This window comes from Eublepharis macularius, chromosome 6 (genome assembly GCF_028583425.1).
Source record: "Eublepharis macularius isolate TG4126 chromosome 6, MPM_Emac_v1.0, whole genome shotgun sequence".
In the NCBI taxonomy this organism is placed as follows: Eukaryota; Metazoa; Chordata; class Lepidosauria; order Squamata; family Eublepharidae; genus Eublepharis; species Eublepharis macularius.
Window position 1 is genome coordinate 116,166,881 of NC_072795.1, and position 16,671 is coordinate 116,183,551.

At 42.3% G+C, this 16,671-nt stretch overlaps 1 protein-coding gene across 1 annotated transcript in view; it reads left to right on the forward strand.

The window, feature by feature from the left end:
- The window catches only part of CTNNA3 (catenin alpha 3), a 1,107,197-nt gene that overhangs the window by 733,688 nt on the left and 356,838 nt on the right, over positions 1–16,671 (forward strand). The gene's annotated exons all lie outside the window — the stretch shown is intronic.

Genomic DNA, 16,671 nt, shown 5'->3' on the forward strand with positions numbered 1-16,671 from the left:
AACATATTAAACTACACACTGGTCTTTTCTAAGGGATAGAGAATCATTCAAAATGGGAAAATTAGACAAAAACTTTCCAACACAAAAAGTATTCCAACATTCTGAAAGAAGAGAATAAAACTGAGATGGAAATAGCCATAATGGGCCTTTGTGGTGTATCTTAAAGGCTCACAAGAGTTTTCAGAGCATTTTTTTCATGAACAAGATCATTAACGAGGTAGCTACAAGATAGCTTAAAACAAAGCAGTCAAGTTATTATAATAAAAAGAAATATATCAGTTCTTTAAATCAGTAGTTATATAGCTGGGAGGGGGATTGTTTGTTCTCTGGAATTATCCATGCTTGACTAACATTCAAAAAATTAAGACTGACCACAAGGACCTTGAGGCATATTTAGAACTAATTTTACGGCCAACAGTCATATATCATGAAATAGCAAAATATATCTTTAGGAAGGTAGGGTATTGCAAATTACAGCTTAATTATAAACAGACACTTTTCTTCTATACTTCCAAGCTCTCTATTAATAAAAAAGCCCATCAAAATACAAGCAAACAGAAAGGATTTCTGCCAGCTGAATGGGGCTTTCTTGCCTTCGCCATCTGGCAGTAACTGAAAATGCTGCTTCTGCGGGGCAGGGGACCCCCGGGAATAGAATGAGGAGGAAGTCAGTGGAAGGGGAAATTGCAGAACCCCCGTCCTCTTGCCCCTTCCATCAATAGAATTCTACCACGGGACCAAACCTATAGATTGTACACTGTGAGTTCATAGGAGCCCTGGGATTTCTCAGAAGCTTGTTATGAGATCCTGAATGAAAAAAAAAATAATGATTTTTTAAAATGTGTTCGCAGTTACCAATCTGCTTGTGCCATGAGGGTGTGTTGTGGGCTTCTTTTAAGGTCCTTTTATTCAGTAGAACAGCTAGGTCCAATGGCTTTGACAGGTGTAGCAACAAACACAAGCCATCTGCCAGCTATCACAGCTGCTACTGAGCATGCTCACAGCACTCATCAGGGATAGAACATGCATTATTCAGCTACTTGATGATATTGTGCCCCATTGCAGCTCCTTGATCATAAGCTTCTTCCATGTCTTGTTCCGTGCAAGCTGCTCATCAAAGCATTATGTTCCCTAGCAGGAAGCACTAACTACTGGGAATAGATCAGAGCAGTGTTCATTTAATTTGCAATCAGTTCTCTGGCATGATTAACCTTCCTGGCTAGAGCTCATAAACTGCAGAAACTTCCCAAGGCCACACTCTCCATGTGGCCCCAGCACATGTGGATGAGAACAGAGAATGGTTCCTTCTTGGATAATTTATCTGATCTGTACCCTTTTCAGTCTGGCTCCAGGCTGGGCTACGGACAAAGAGGACCCTGGTAGCTTTACTTGATGACCTCCATCTGAATGTATACAAAAGCCATGCCTCTTTGTTACTCTTACTTTATTTATCTGCACTGCAGCCTTTGTTACACTGGGCCATGACATCTTGTTGAACCATTTGGGAGCAGAAGTTGGCATCAGGGGATGTGATTTGAACTGGTTCTAATCATTCTTCATGGACTGGCTTCGAAGGGCTACAATTGGAGACCAGTTATCATTAGTTGGGACCTATCTTGTGGGATTCCACAGAGTGCAATCTTATACCCCATACTTTTTCAATGGTTAGGACAGATCATTCATAGTTTAGGGTTGGCTATCATAGAGGTGTGTGCACCAAGCAAGTTTCCACATCAGTTTTGGTTCCTGGGTTTCTGGAATAATTCCTTTCCATTACTAGTTTGTTCCAACTGGGCCAGTGCTGGCTCAGAACTGATCTATTTAGATGTATTGTCGAAGGCTTTCACAGCCGGAGAACGATGGTTGTTGTGGATTTCCCGGGCTTTATAGCCATGGTCTTGGCATTGCAGTTCCTGATGTTTCACCAGCAGCTGTGACTGGCATCTTCAGAGGCGTAGCACAAAAAGACAGAGATCTCACAGTGTCACAGTGTGGAAAAGATGTTGGCAGGTAATTTATATCTACTCAGGAAGGTGAGGTTGGGCTGAGTCATCCTATATGAGTTTCCCAGGGTGTGGAATGCTAATGGAGCAGTATTCAGACCCACCAGATGTTACAATCAGCAAAAGACAGTAGAGACCCCCTCACCTCTGCAGAAGTATACCGCATACCCTGCAGCTGTGGACAAGTTTACATCGGGACCACACAGCATAGCATCCAGACAAGAATAAAAGAATATGAAAGACACTGCAGACTTGGCCATCCAGAAAAATCAGCAGTGGCTGAACATAGCCTAACTCAAACAGGACACAGTATCCTATTCCAGGACACTAAAATATTGGACAACACTTCGCCAGATTGCACAGGGAAGCCATTGAAATTCATAAGCATAAGCACAATTTCAACAGGAAAGAAGAGACTTTAAGAATGAATAGAGCATGGTTCCCAATCCTGAAAAACACCAGGCTAACAAAATATTCTATACCCTACAATAGCCCTGCAGAGAAGATTAGCATATCAAGCACCAATCCATATGCAAAAGAACCTCCTCAGGATACAGTGAAGCCTTCCTCCATTAGCATTCCACACCCTGGGAAATTCTTACAGGATGACTCAGCCCAACCCCACCTTCCTGAGAAGATATAAATTACCTGCCAACATTTTTTCCACACTGTGACACTGAGAGATCTCTGTCTTTTGGTGCTACACCTCTGAAGATGCCAGTCACAGCTGCTGGCGAAATGTCAGGAACTACAATGCCAAGACCATGGCTATTCAGCCGGGGAAATCCACAACAACCAATGATCTATTTAGTTTTTTTAAAATTTCAGTCTGTTGCATGCATGGTGGCCACACGTGCAAACACACACTGTTCTTTTCAAGGGGATGGGGGTGGGGAAACGAGGTTTGGGGTACTTGTTTTCACACTTAAGCAAAAATAGCCTCAAACGTTAGTTCCCCTCCCAGTCTAAACCATTGATCCATTGAGTTTTTCCTCAAGCTCTATAACACACACACAACTGTTAGCAGTCAGACCTCTTCTGCTGATGGGCAGTTTATAGATATGTAATCATAACCCCCCCCTTCCTCATACAGCATAAGTACAATGCACTGCCTGGCCTTAAATATGTCAGTCAGGTAAAAAGGCCTGGAAGAATATTTCAAAAGGAGAGTCAGAATGGCTGGCTGACTAAAGGCCCCCTCCACACCCTGGAGAGATGCATAACTTAGGACAATGAAGCTTCCAGGAAACTCCTGACTCATCTCATCAATGCTCAAACTCATTTCCCTTCATCTATCTCCCCTAATCAAACAGCACCCAAGCTGTTCAGCAAACCTGGTAGCTTTTCCCATCTGGTACTCAAAGGGTCATCAAGCACCATTCACACCTAGAGTCCACCTCAGATAGACCCATTAAGCCTCTCCCAACTCCATTGTCCACCTCCAGAGATAGCCATCAAGTCATTGTTTTGGAGGTAAACACATCACCTTGCCCCAGGGAGCATTTTGTCCTATAACAGGACTCCCTAGCCACCAGTGAGTGTGTTCTGGATCTGTCCATGCACCCCCAAATCCATTTGGACCTTCTCTTCTTTGTGAAATACTGGTCATTTTGCTGCTGCCTTCCGTGGATCTCTATTTTCAAGACTGGTAACAATCACCTTCCCCAAAACTGTTTTGTTCTCCTTTCCTCCCTAGTTTTCTCTTAGTTAGCCTTGTATATATGCTGTGTGTAATTTTCTGTATGTTTACCATTTCATTTCTCTTTTAATAATAAAAAAACCCCTTTCTGGCTGAATATCTACCTGGCTTATTTGAGAGTTCTCTAAGAGAATAATCCCTGTAAACATAGGTGAAGAATCCCAGTTGCCCCCTCACACTTGTCTCCTTTAAGCTAATCTCCCAGTTAATTAGGAGGCTGCATATTTAGGTAACGCAACAAAGAAACCATAAAAGGTGAGTGCTGCTGGGTGAAGTAGTGGGGCATTTCCAAGTAGGAGAGTGCTCCACCCACTGCAGTCCAACAATATTAAAAACAATCCTGCTTCATATTCATTTTTTTCTTTTTCTGTAATCCCAATAACATTACTTTTGCATGTTGCTATTTCCTGTTGGTTTTATGTTTCCATGTGCTTTGTTCCCACAAGGAGGGGGAAATCCAAATCTCTCCTTTTGATGCTCAGCATTCAGCTGCAAAATAGGGCATTATTTCTCCCAATCATATCTATCGCCCAAGAACAGGCAGGCAGAGAGAACGATTGGCTGAATCCCCCCCCATACACCCCACATTCAAACCAATCTAAGTTTTCCTTTTCCGGTGGGGTCAGGCAGGACTATTTTTGAAAAGGAGGAGTGATACATTTGCCAACCAACTCAGAAAAAAAGAGCCCTGAAAGATTATGGAAGCAATCCTAAAGAAGTCTATTCAGATGTAAGTCCCATCTCATTCAATAGTACTTACTCCCAGGAAAGTGTCTTGTGAATTGCAGCCTATGAACAAAGTGCCCCTTCCAAACATTTCCAAAGCTGATAGGATGGGAGAGGTCTCCACTTGTGAAGATCCAGTTATCCAGGAGGGAGACCTCATGGGTAACTATGGGTTGGGGAGATACCCTCACACCATGTGCATTGGACTCATTCCCCCTTCCCACCAACAGGATTAATTAATAACATAAGGTTTCTCTTCCCTTGGGCTCTATTTGGCACTGTTCAGAAAAACAAACGAGCCTGGTCTTTCCTGCTGCTGTAAGGTATGACCTGAAACAAAACATGCAAACTTTTTGTCTGAAGAGACTTGTTGCAATTTAGTTTCCCGGATTTCATTCAGCTTTCTGGAAGCCGCTTTAACGAGCTGAACCAGTAAGTTCTGTGTGTATTTTCAGCTCCTTTTTTCTGTTATGCACACTCCTAGCTGTCATTCAATATGCTCTGTAATGGCTAACAGTGAGCAAGTTGAAACTAAATCCTGACAAGACAGAGGGAATGCTTGTTGGGAAGGTGGAGATCTTGAAGGACATTGTACTTCCCACCTTCAATGTGATTCAGCGGACCTTTGCTGACTCAGTTAAGAGTCATGGGTTATATTGGATCCAATATTACTGCTGGAGATGCAACTACAAAAGATTCTTTATTCCAATTCATTTTAGCCCAGAAGCTGGCCTCATACCATGATTCAGCTTATCTGGCCCACCTGGATCCACACCATGGTAATGTTAATATTGGACTACTGTAATAGGTCTCTCATAAATAGATTTTTCCTCAAAGTCAACTGAGAGGCTCCAGTTGGTGCAGAATGTTGCAGCTAGAGTTCTTAAAATGAAATTCTCTTAATTCCTCTTGTTGGCTTTCTCCTTGAAATCCAACAATCCATTTCTATTTATCCTTTTAGGAATATGAGTCCATTTCAAATGAATTCCTCTTCATTATGGAGGAAGATTTGTTTAGATCACAGAGAAGTCATGTATTCTAACCACTACATAGACTGTCTCTAATACCTCAGGGAAGTTCTTAACACACACATCCCAGCCACCAGTTCTGTAAAGGATGAGATATTTTCACTATCCTTCTCACTGCTGTCTTTCCCCACAGCAGCTCCATTTGATCCTCACAACAACCCTGGAAGTCAGTTAGGCTGAGAGTATGTGACTGGACCAAGGTCACCCAGGAAGCTTCCATGGTAGAAGTAGGAGTCACCCCAGTTCGACATCCTAACCACTACAACATTTTTCTCTTTGCAACAACCCTGTGAGATAGGTAAGGTTGAAAAGGCTGAAGGGTGCATACAGCACCATCATATGGTATAAATAGAAACTACACTATCACAGAGGTTTTTTAAAAAGAAAACCTCCAAATAAATTAATGAGAAATCAAAGAGAATCCCTCTGTTGAAAGAGGAAAAGATAATAAGAGGAACAAATTGCTATATCTAAAGAAGAACATGTCAGAAAAAGAAATTCCATCCCCCCAAAACTAACCCTCAGGAAAAGCTACATGATAAAGGGGCAAGGCTGTGATGGCTGCTAAGGGAACAGAGGTCAAGCCCACTTCTTGGGATGATACAAGTCCAAGGCTTTTGTTGTTGTTGCACCAGAGAAACCTTGACAACTTTGGCTATTCCTAGATGTAAAAATATTGGTGCATCTCCTGAAGAGTCATTCATGTTTTTGTTTAATGAATCATCATTTATCATGAATCTCTTGGAATTTAAAAAGTAGCATCTATAACTGAAAAATAATTTGCATCAGATAAAAACACTTTTAAACAATTAATAAAGTTATTTCCTTTGCTTACTGTTTTATCGGCTCCTTAATAGAGATGGGCACAAACTGGAAAAAAACTGAACCATGCAGTTCATGGTTCATCAAGTGTCATGAACCACGAACCACAAACTTTCACGAACCTGTCCCTGGTTTGTGAACCAGTTCATTTGGTTCATGAAAACGTCACATCTGGGTCAGAAAATCATCACTTCCAGGCCAGTAGAAGGTCACTTCTGGGTTAGCAGAAGGTCACTTCCAGGTCAGCAGAAGGTCTGCAGGAAGTCCATCCCCTGTTGCCTAGGAAACTGATTGATTGGCACCAGGCTGTCTCCAGTCATGAATCAAAAAATGAACCAAACGAACCAGCCTAAAGTTCATGCCGGTTCATCAGAAATGGGATCTGACGAATCGTGGTTCGCGAAACATGAACCGGCCTGGTTCGTGCTTAATTTTGGTTCGTATTTCGGTTCGTGCCCATATCTACTCCTTAGTTAACTAGTAGTCAGCATAATCCCATATATGTTTACTCAGAAATAAATCCCAGTCTGTTCAGTGGCCCTTTCTACTAGATATGTGTGCTTACCTGGGATATAGCATCTCTTTGTAATAGAGATACCTACTGATAAAGAGGCATCTATGTGCCTGTATAGTTACATTTTTTTTCCTTACTGGAAAATTAATTTAAATTGAAAATGTGACCTTGCAACTGTGGTCATTAGGCTTTAGAATAACCTCATATGTCTTCTTGGAAAATATATATTGCCTGCAAGGCTTGATGCCTATCTCAAGGACAGTTCTCACTCATGCAGAAATTTATGGCCGGGGGATGCTTTCTTAAAGGACTGGACGTCAGATAATAAATGCTACACATATAGCTGGATTCCTGTTCAGGGGATTGCATTCAGATGTATTGATCTATAAATCAGAGTGGCATATAAGTAATTAGCAACAAAAACAATGCCTCATTAGTATTTATGAAATGTTGTCCTGCAAATTCCAGGGATATTCAGAGCACTGGAATCCGTGGATGCTTCCTTCCTATAACATTTTTCAGGCATCACTTTAAATCCTTCCTCCCTTCATAAGAACTATCATCACTGAAGTTTCCCATTCCGTAGTTCTCACATTTGGGGGTATATGTCACCTGCATTCCCAAAGTAGCTTTCCCTACTTGTACTTGGGCTCATTAAGCATCCTGCAAATATTAACCCTCTGCCTTAATTCCTCCTCTCCCCTCCCCTTTGTAATCTGCCCCATAAGAAGGATTCTCAGTTTGATTTCCATACATAGCTGCAGAAGTGAGTGGAGACTGCGCACAGAGTCCTTTGTATCCCAGCCATTAGATTTTATTGTAAGCCTTTATTTCACATTCTTAAATTATTTCATTTTCCATTTACTGTGCTCTCCTCATAGTATTAGGTGAGAAGAAACTTGATATTCTATGGTAAGGCAGACAGTTTACTGATTTACATAACATTACCGTGTTTTCTGTGCCACCCTTCATCACTTTCTTTGAAGATCCAAGCACTGTTGCTTACTTTATGTGCATGGAGGAAATGAGATCTAATATGGTTTCCATTTAGCAATGCCAATTTTGCTTCGGCCATTTATTCTCTCTGCACAACATTATGCTTCAAATCACAGAAGAACTTGAAAACGAGGCTGTAAGTGGGAAGATCCTCTAGGTGACTGTAGCAGCCAGGGGGAGAACAGCTGCTACAGTCACTTACAGAAACCCTGCTTCCAAACCTTTCTCAGTGCTGCTGCCCTTATTCCCATTCCTTTGCTTCCATTACCTTCCTCCAGCACCACCTAGCTTCTCTTTGAAACATATTGCTGTCTGCTGCTCCAAGACAAGGAATCCAAGCATTGCCAGTGGAAGGATGAATGAACTAGAAAGAAGTAGAAGCCTCGGGAGAGGTTTGGGACTCTATGCAGGTGGCTTTACAGCTACCAAGAGCCTTCTCTCCACATGTAGCTTTGTTCATGAACTCCTGTGTGAACTCAGGCTTGAGTCATGCTGATTATATACACTAGTGGACAAGTTGTTGACAGCTGTGTTGGTCCAAAGGTAAAAACCAAAAACCCATGAGCAAACTTTGGAGCTTACCATATGTTACCAGAGAGTGCAGATTCATGGCAGTACATGGTGTGAGCTGTGGGCAAAGCAGGGCTGGTTCAAGTGGTCATGGAAACACAAGTAAGGATTCATATAACCATTTACAATTGTAATAGAACTGATTCTTCCCCTTCAGAAATAGCTGAAATGCATGATATATTTGCCTGTGCCTGAGAGCTGGTCTTGTCTGTTTATAGCCACGAGGATCTCCAGCTTTTTTGCCTCTAATAACTAGAGGCAGATGCTTTACCTGAAGCTAATTTCTACCATCAGCCCAGGCAGTCAATCACAGCATTATATTATGGACAAATTATGCCTTTGACACTCACTCATTCAAAGCACTGCATATAATTAGGGTACGTGTTTGTGATTGCTTTTATATTTCATGTATTTTTAATTTGTTTGACAATCATGTAATACTCAAACATAAACAAGAAAGGAGCTGTGAAAATAGAAACATGAGGCTAAATTTGTATCATTAACAGAAAATTTTACCTTTTACACATATGGTTTAGAGGAGTTATAGTATCATTTATGGATACATCTTGGTGGTGATTTTTCTCCCCAATAAATCTATGATCTTGGTATCCAGTCCCTAAATGGAAAAGCAAAATGGATATGATTCTTTGTCTCCATAAGTCAATTGTGAGTTATTTTTATGAGATGTATTGCATTTCCTTCTGGCAGGGTTTAACTATAAGATACGTTGCCTGTTAATATGTTTTAAGCTGACATTTTTATTGTTATGTGTGCAATACAGTTAGCTGCCCTGAGAATTCAATTGAGCCATGGTTGGGGCACCCAGCAAGAATGCCCAAGCCAGACACATTTTTCTGTATGTCTGCTGTAGTCAATGGAGTGTATTTAATAAATGAATTTGTACCCTGCTTTTCAGGCAGATGGGTGCTAAACATCTATTACAAGTTTTAATTAAAAACAAGACAATCATTGAGTTGCGTGGCTCGGTTGGATTTATCCCCCCCCCCCCCCCGCAGAATGGATGGACCTGGTGGACTTGTTGAGCAGCAGCACTTCTTGCAGTGTGATCTAGCTCTGCTGAAGGAAAGTGTGGTCCTTTACCAGAGGGCACCTGGCTCCTACTACCAGATGCACAGCGACTAAATGGCTAACAGATCCCAAAGTGCGCTCAGGTGGTGAAGTGACATCACTTGCCAGAACTAACTAGGTGATTCAGTTGGCCATCACTTCCTGGTGCCTTCCTGTGCCATTGCATCCTATTCTCCCTTCAATGACAGTCAGTGGTGGGAGCTTGAATCCCATCATACAAGCCACTGCTGTTGTTGAGACTTGGCAGAATGCTGAGGAGCTTGTAGAAATAATGGTGGGAGGAGAATCCCAGATTCCAGCTGCTGGTGGTCTCTGATTGCTGGGCCCTGTGGTTCGTGTGACCTTGCCCAGAGAAAACTTTCCATCCTATAAGATCTTCCATCATGGGCATGTGTTCCAACACAAATAAACTCTGCAGAGCAGAAGATATTCCACAGGAGTGACTCAAATGCAACTAAATAAATCTTCAGAAATTAAGAAGTTCCAGTGTAGCAGAGTGTCCAGGTCCTAGCAGTTCTAAACTGAGAACCCTAGAGTACTAGAAAACTAAAGCATCACTTTTTAAATATATATATATATATATTGGGTTTTTATAATATATAGGGAGGGGTTACATTAGGCCATAAGCATTTATGAGATTCACATACAAGACACATAATCATCCATCTAGATATAAAAAGCCATTATATATGTAATTAGCTCCCCATATACCTTCAAGATTCCCTTTTATTAATTTCTATATTTTTTAATCCACTTACTATGTAGCTTATATTTCTAGTAATTTTTTCTTTTGTGCATATTACAGCTAGATCACATTTCACCTCTTTTACCTTTTAATCAGGGATCTTAGATCCATAATCATTCTAGGAGTGGGAGGTGGATGTAGCAAAACATTTTTCTGGATTGTGATTTCTTGTAATCCCTTTATCCTTTTCCACTCCAAATACCACATCAGCTTTAATTAGTAACTCCATCATTATTTTAGACATTTCTTGCAAACAAACAAGTACCTCTTCTTGCCAAGAAGCCATTTCAGAAAGTGGTAAAAAACTTTGTTTTGGTTAATTATATTCAAAGATTTATAGCATTCCAGCAGTTGCTGAGAGAGTCATTCCTCCCCCATCTCTGACCCTCTCTGCTCACTCGGGCAGCCACGTAGCTAAGCTGAATTGCCACGTAAAACCATAAATCTGTCCACTTACTTGATGGAAGGCTGTGGGGTCAGTTAAGCTCTCTTAGAATTGTTTTTTTATCTGTCTTGTTAAGAATCTGCTTGATTTGCTGTAGTTTTTTTTGGCCTGTTGGACTCCTGGGTTCACAGTTAAGTAGCCATGTTGGCTCCTTCTTTGGTCCTCGCTAGGGGTGTGCAGTGCAACCGATTCGGGTTGATTCGGGGAAACCCGAATCGCTATAACCCGAATCGATTCGGGTTGATTCAGGTTGATTCGGGTTTTTCAATGGGAAAATGCCTCCGTCTTCCCGGACGCCTGGGGGAGGCATTTTCCCACCGAATCAAGCCAAAATTGGTAGGAACTTTCCTCTAACTCCTCTCTAACAACCCTCCAAGTTTCAGACCGATTGGACTTTGGGAGGGCCATGTTATGGCCCCCCAAACCAGGTCCCCCCATCCTTGCCTACAAAAGGGAAAAGTGAGCGTCTTTTTAGCTTGCTGCTGCTAATCTTCTTCATTATTTCCTATGGGGAAAAAATGAAGAGGCAGGCTTCCTTTGCCAACCCTCAGGGGCCCTTCTCCCACCTCTACTCCCACCCCCCACCAAGGCTGAGCCTGCTCCCACTTGGGGGGGCATTTCATGGCCTCCCCAAGTAGGTGCTCTTTTCTCTACTACAGCAGGGGGAGGCTACAGAGATGGCTGGCCAGCCAGCCCCATTGTTCCCTATGATGGGAACCAACTGCACAACAAAGAATAAAACACGAACAACACAAAATAAAGTTTTTAAAAAATTATTTTCTCCCGTTCAAAGTACAAGTAGGCAAAGCATTATGACACATTACACCAGCAGTCCCCCACACAGAAAAATAACACAACTCACTTAACATCAGAGAATCACAAAAGCACAATTCCTGTCAAAAACACTTTATTTCTTGAACAGTTTTAGGTTACACAGCAGGGGGGCACACCAAAGGGCATTCCAGCATTCCACCTCAAAAAAATAACACAACTCACTTAACATCAGAGAATCACAAAAACACAATTCCTGTCAAAAACACTTTATTTCTTGAACAGCTTTAGGTTACACAGCAGGGGGGCACACCAAAGGGCATGGCAGCAGTATCTTACACAAAAATAACATAACTCACTTAACATCAGAGAATCACAAAAACACAGTTCCTGTCAAAAACACTTTATTTCTTGAACAGCTTTAGGTTACACTGCAGGGGGGCACTCCAAAGGGCATTCCAGCATTCCACCTCAAAAAAATAACACAACTCACTTAACATCAGAGAATCACAAAAACACAATTCCTGTCAAAAACACTTTATTTCTTGAACAGCTTTAGGTTACACAGCAGGGGGGCACACCAAAGGGCATGGCAGCAGTATCTTACACAAAAATAACATAACTCACTTAACATCAGAGAATCACAAAAACACAGTTCCTGTCAAAAACACTTTATTTCTTGAACAGCTTTAGGTTACACTGCAGGGGGGCACTCCAAAGGGCATGGCAGCAGTATCTTACACAAAAATAACACAACTCACTTAACATTAAAGAATCACCCCCAAAAAAATTGCTGTCAAAAGCACTTTATTTCTTTAACTGCTTTAGGTTACACAGTAGGAAGGCACAACAGGGCATGAAAGCAGTGTACTACACAAAAATAACACGACTCACTTCACATCAGAAAATCACCCAAACACAATTGCTGTCAAAAACGGTGAAGTGGGTTGTATTATTTTGTGTAGTACACTGCTATCATGCCCTGTTGTGCCCTCCTACTGTGTAACCTAAAGCTGTTCAAGAAATAAAGTGTTTTTGACAGGAATTGTGCTTTTGTGATTCTCTGATGTTAAGTGAGAGTTGTGTTATTTTTGTGTGTGGGTGACTGCTGGTGTAATGTGTCATAATGCTTTGCCTACTTGTAATTTGAAAGGGAGAAAATATATTTTTAAAAACTTTATTTTGTGTTGTTCGTGTTTTATTCTTTGTTGTGCAGTTGGTTCCCATCATAGGGAACAATGGGGCTGGCTGGCCAGCCATCTCTGTAGGTGGTGGGGGAATTTGAGGGAGGTGTCTGTGGTTCAGGTGCTCTTTCACAGGGACCAGCTGGCACTCAGAAGTGTGCCCACCATTGTGGCACCCCTGGGCTGTGCAGAATTGCCCAGGGAAAGAGAGTTTAGAAGTTCCCAGCACAGGGAACAAAGGGAGAGGGCTGGCCTTTGCCAGCCTGTTCCTGGGGTTATGGGTGTGGGGCTGCTGGGGGTGGATTTGGGTCTGTGAGGGGCTAATGTGGGGATTTGGGTCTGTGTGTGGCAGCTGGGGGGGAATTGGGTTTGTGTGGGGCTGTAAGGGGTGGACTTTGGGGGCTGAGAGCACCTACTTGGGGAGGCCATGAAATGGCCCCCCAAGTGGGAGCAGGCTGAGCCTTGGTGGGGGGTGGGAGGAAAGGTGGGAGAAGGGCCCCTGAGAGTTGGGGGGCATTTTGCATGCGAAATGCCACCCCTGGCAAAGGAAGCCTGCCTCTTCATTTTTTCCCCATAGGAAAAAATGAATGAAGATCAGCAGCAGCAACCTAAAGCTATGCCCTTATTTTAGGCGAGGATGGGGTGACCTGGTTTGGGGGGCCATAACATGGTCCCCCAAAGTCCAATAGGTCTGAAACTTGGGGGGTTGTTAGAGGGGAGTTAGAGGAAGGACCCCACCAATTTTGGGTTGATTTGGTGGGAAAATGTCTCCCCCAGGCTTCAGAGAAGCCTGGGGAGGCTTTTTCCCATTGAAAAAGCTAACCCGAATCAACCCGAATCGGCATACCCAAATCGGCTGGGCGATTCGGGTTTCTGCTATACCCGAATCGGCTTCTCAATTCGGGTTTGCCAGATTCGGGAAACACGAACCAGGATGCCTTTGCACACCCCTAGTCCTCGCTTCAGAACCAGTATCTGGGCTTCTGGAGGTTTGCCAGCCCCCCTAAGCTCTTCCACCTTGTTCCAGCCTGCCTCCCCTCTCCAGGGGGAGGGCTTGGGGGTCCGATCTCTCAGCTCCCAAGGAATCAGGAAGATCACGGGAGGGAGCTCATAAAACTCCCCTCTCGTGCATTCACTGTCTCATTCCAGAAGTCCTAAAGCATCACGTTTTCACTGACGTGTTCTGAACAAGGAAAAGGCAACATTGAAATCTGCTGTAAATGAAGCAACCAATTAGGATGATGAATAATTTAGTGTAATCATTTTTTTTATCTGTGGCTCTGTGGGACAGTAATACATTTAGATGAATGATGCCTGTTTCAGATACTTTTTGAGGCATCCCATGACTATCTTTTCTTGTCCAAGTGTCTAAGGCTTGGATCCTACAAGATCTGTTCACAGAGCAGAGCTCATATAAAAGAACTTTCCTGTCCCCTACTCCCACAGCAACCCATGGAACCCCCTGACGTTATGTTTCCAGATATCAGGGGGCTCTTATCAGCTTACAGTGCAAAGTAGGGGCTGAAGTGGGAATTGCCCTTCCGCTGTTGGAAACAGATTGTGAGATTATTGTTCTCTACATAGCTGTTATGGAAACCTCAGTTGTGTTCTTTAAAAAGTATATATTTACATAGATCCAGAGGAGTTAGCCGTGTTAGTCTGTAGTAGCAAAATAGAAAAGAGTCCAGCAGCACCTTTAAGACTAACCAACTTTACTGTAGTATAAGCTTTTGAGAATCACAGTTCTCTTCATCAGATGCATCTGATGAAGAGAACTGTGATTCTCAAAAGCTTATGCTACAGTAAAGTTGGTTAGTCTTAAAGGTGCTACTGGACTCTTTTCTATAGTTACATATATGATCTTGCTCATATGAATTAATTCAGAGTACAGAGCTAATATGTTAGGTGCAAAATTGTCAGTGTCTTTTAGAAACCTGATTGTACTATTATAGTGTTATATTTGTTGCAGGAAGGAGAACGTTTATTAGGAGAAGGGTTATTTGATCTACAGTGCTCCTCCTATCAGCACTTAGTTTGTAAATATCATGTTACATCATAACAGCTCAGCCAATGGCTTCAGGAATTTCCAGGCAAAACAGCCAGCTAGGTTATAAACCAGTTCTATAGGATTATAAACTTTTGGGTCAATCTTTTCATTGGTACAAGAATGAAATTGCATTATGAATATGCCACATTAATACGGTTTATGAGATTAATTAAGCACTTCAACTGTTGTGGTGAGTAAATGCAAATGCTCCCACTTTCTGTCAATTCTCATTTTCTTCTTGGCATTTTGAGAAGACGTAAAAGCTAAGTGGACTTGATACGGCTTCCTTCTGTTGCAAATGAAAATGTGTATTCATGGATATACTGCTTAAGATTTAATATTCTTTGGCAAGTGTACAATAGATGCCCCTTCAGTAGGATATAAGGCACCAGATGACAAAAGAGGGGAATGTGTCTTGCAGATTTTAGAGGTGACTCTCTAAGGCATACACATCACATCGTTTCAAGCATAGGAAAAGGATCTTCAGGAAAAGGTTGCACAGAAGTATTGTTTGAACATGTAAAGCACTAATTCCCCTTTATACTATGCAAGGAAGCTGAATAATATAGTAATTAGGAATAATAAAAACTGATCTTAGAAAATTAGGCTAGGATATTTAAAGGTGCCTGAGAGATTTGGATGAACAATTTCTATTAACATTCTATGGGGAGTGCCAATATTCTTTTGAATTAATTTCTGAAACACTCCTACTAGAACAAACTTGTAAACTGCCAATTGCTTAGTCACCCATAATGCATATGAGTCACCTCCAGGTGATCAAGCAGAGGTGCTTTAGAAAAGTTGGTACGTTCTCCCCTTTAAGGCACAACTGAATACTAGAAGTCTGTGTTGGCTTGGCAGACACATCAGTAACAATCTTTACGAGCTGGTAACTCTGGGGATTTATTTGCTAGACTCTATGTGTAAAGTGCTGTCAAATTGCAGCTGACTTACAGTGACCCCTCATGGAGTTTCAAGGCAAGTGATGGACAAGAGGTGGTTTACTATTGCCTGACTCTTGTCTTCCTTGGCAGTCTCCCATCCAAGTACTCACCTGGGCCAGTCCTGCTTAGCCACCACTATTACCTGCAGGATGCAGACTCCATTTTCTAGCTCTAAGCTCATGTTCGAACCAAAATGAATGATCAAAATAGGGTCTCCATGAGACAGAAGCTACTGTGTGCAGCCAGTCTGGCACTTCTCCTCTTGCGCCATCTCAGCCTGGGCCTTCTGCTGCTGCTGTTCCTGCGAAATGGGCGGGGGTCCTGGGGGACCACGGGCCCAGACTTGAGTCCTGCCTAGCAATGTCTTGGCAGCTATCTCAGAGACTGGTGGTGAGGTTTCCTTTGCAGGCTCTGGCAGAATGGCCTCTGGCATTGTTGGTACAGTGTCAGTGGGCACCTCTGCAGTGCTGGCCCTCCTTGCTCCCTCTGGCCTTCCTCAACTGCTGACCTTGGCTTCTTGGGCTTGTCTTCTGAGAATTCTGAGCTGGAATCAGTGAGCTGGTCAGAGGGAATCATAACAGATTGGGAGGTGATGGATAGCTCGGCACTCACATGGTGAGGCGTTCTCTTCGTCACACATCTGACGAAGAGAACTGCGATTCTTGAAAGCTTATGCTACAATAAAGTTGGTTAGTCTTAAAGGTGCTACTGGGCTCTTTTCGATGGTGAGGCTGGAATTTATGAATGACAAGAGAACTCTCTGGATTTATTTTTCCTGGGAGTTCTCCAGCATCACAAATAACTCACCAGATCCATTTTTAAAATCGGATTTGGGGAGTTTACTCATCTCTAACTCAATTAGAAATGGAGAGAAAAGTACTTTCCAGTCTCAGCAACAAAAGTAGAATGCTGCTTTGTGTTCAAGGGATGTATTTAAAGGCAACCGTAATCCAGTGTGCATTATTTTTTCTGGTTTATGAAGGCTATCTTTCGATTCATATTCTTCTAATATTTTAGTGGTCATAGGCTTCTCTGTGCAAGATTTTTATAATACAACATGTCTAGATAAAAAAAAAAAGAATCCAGTA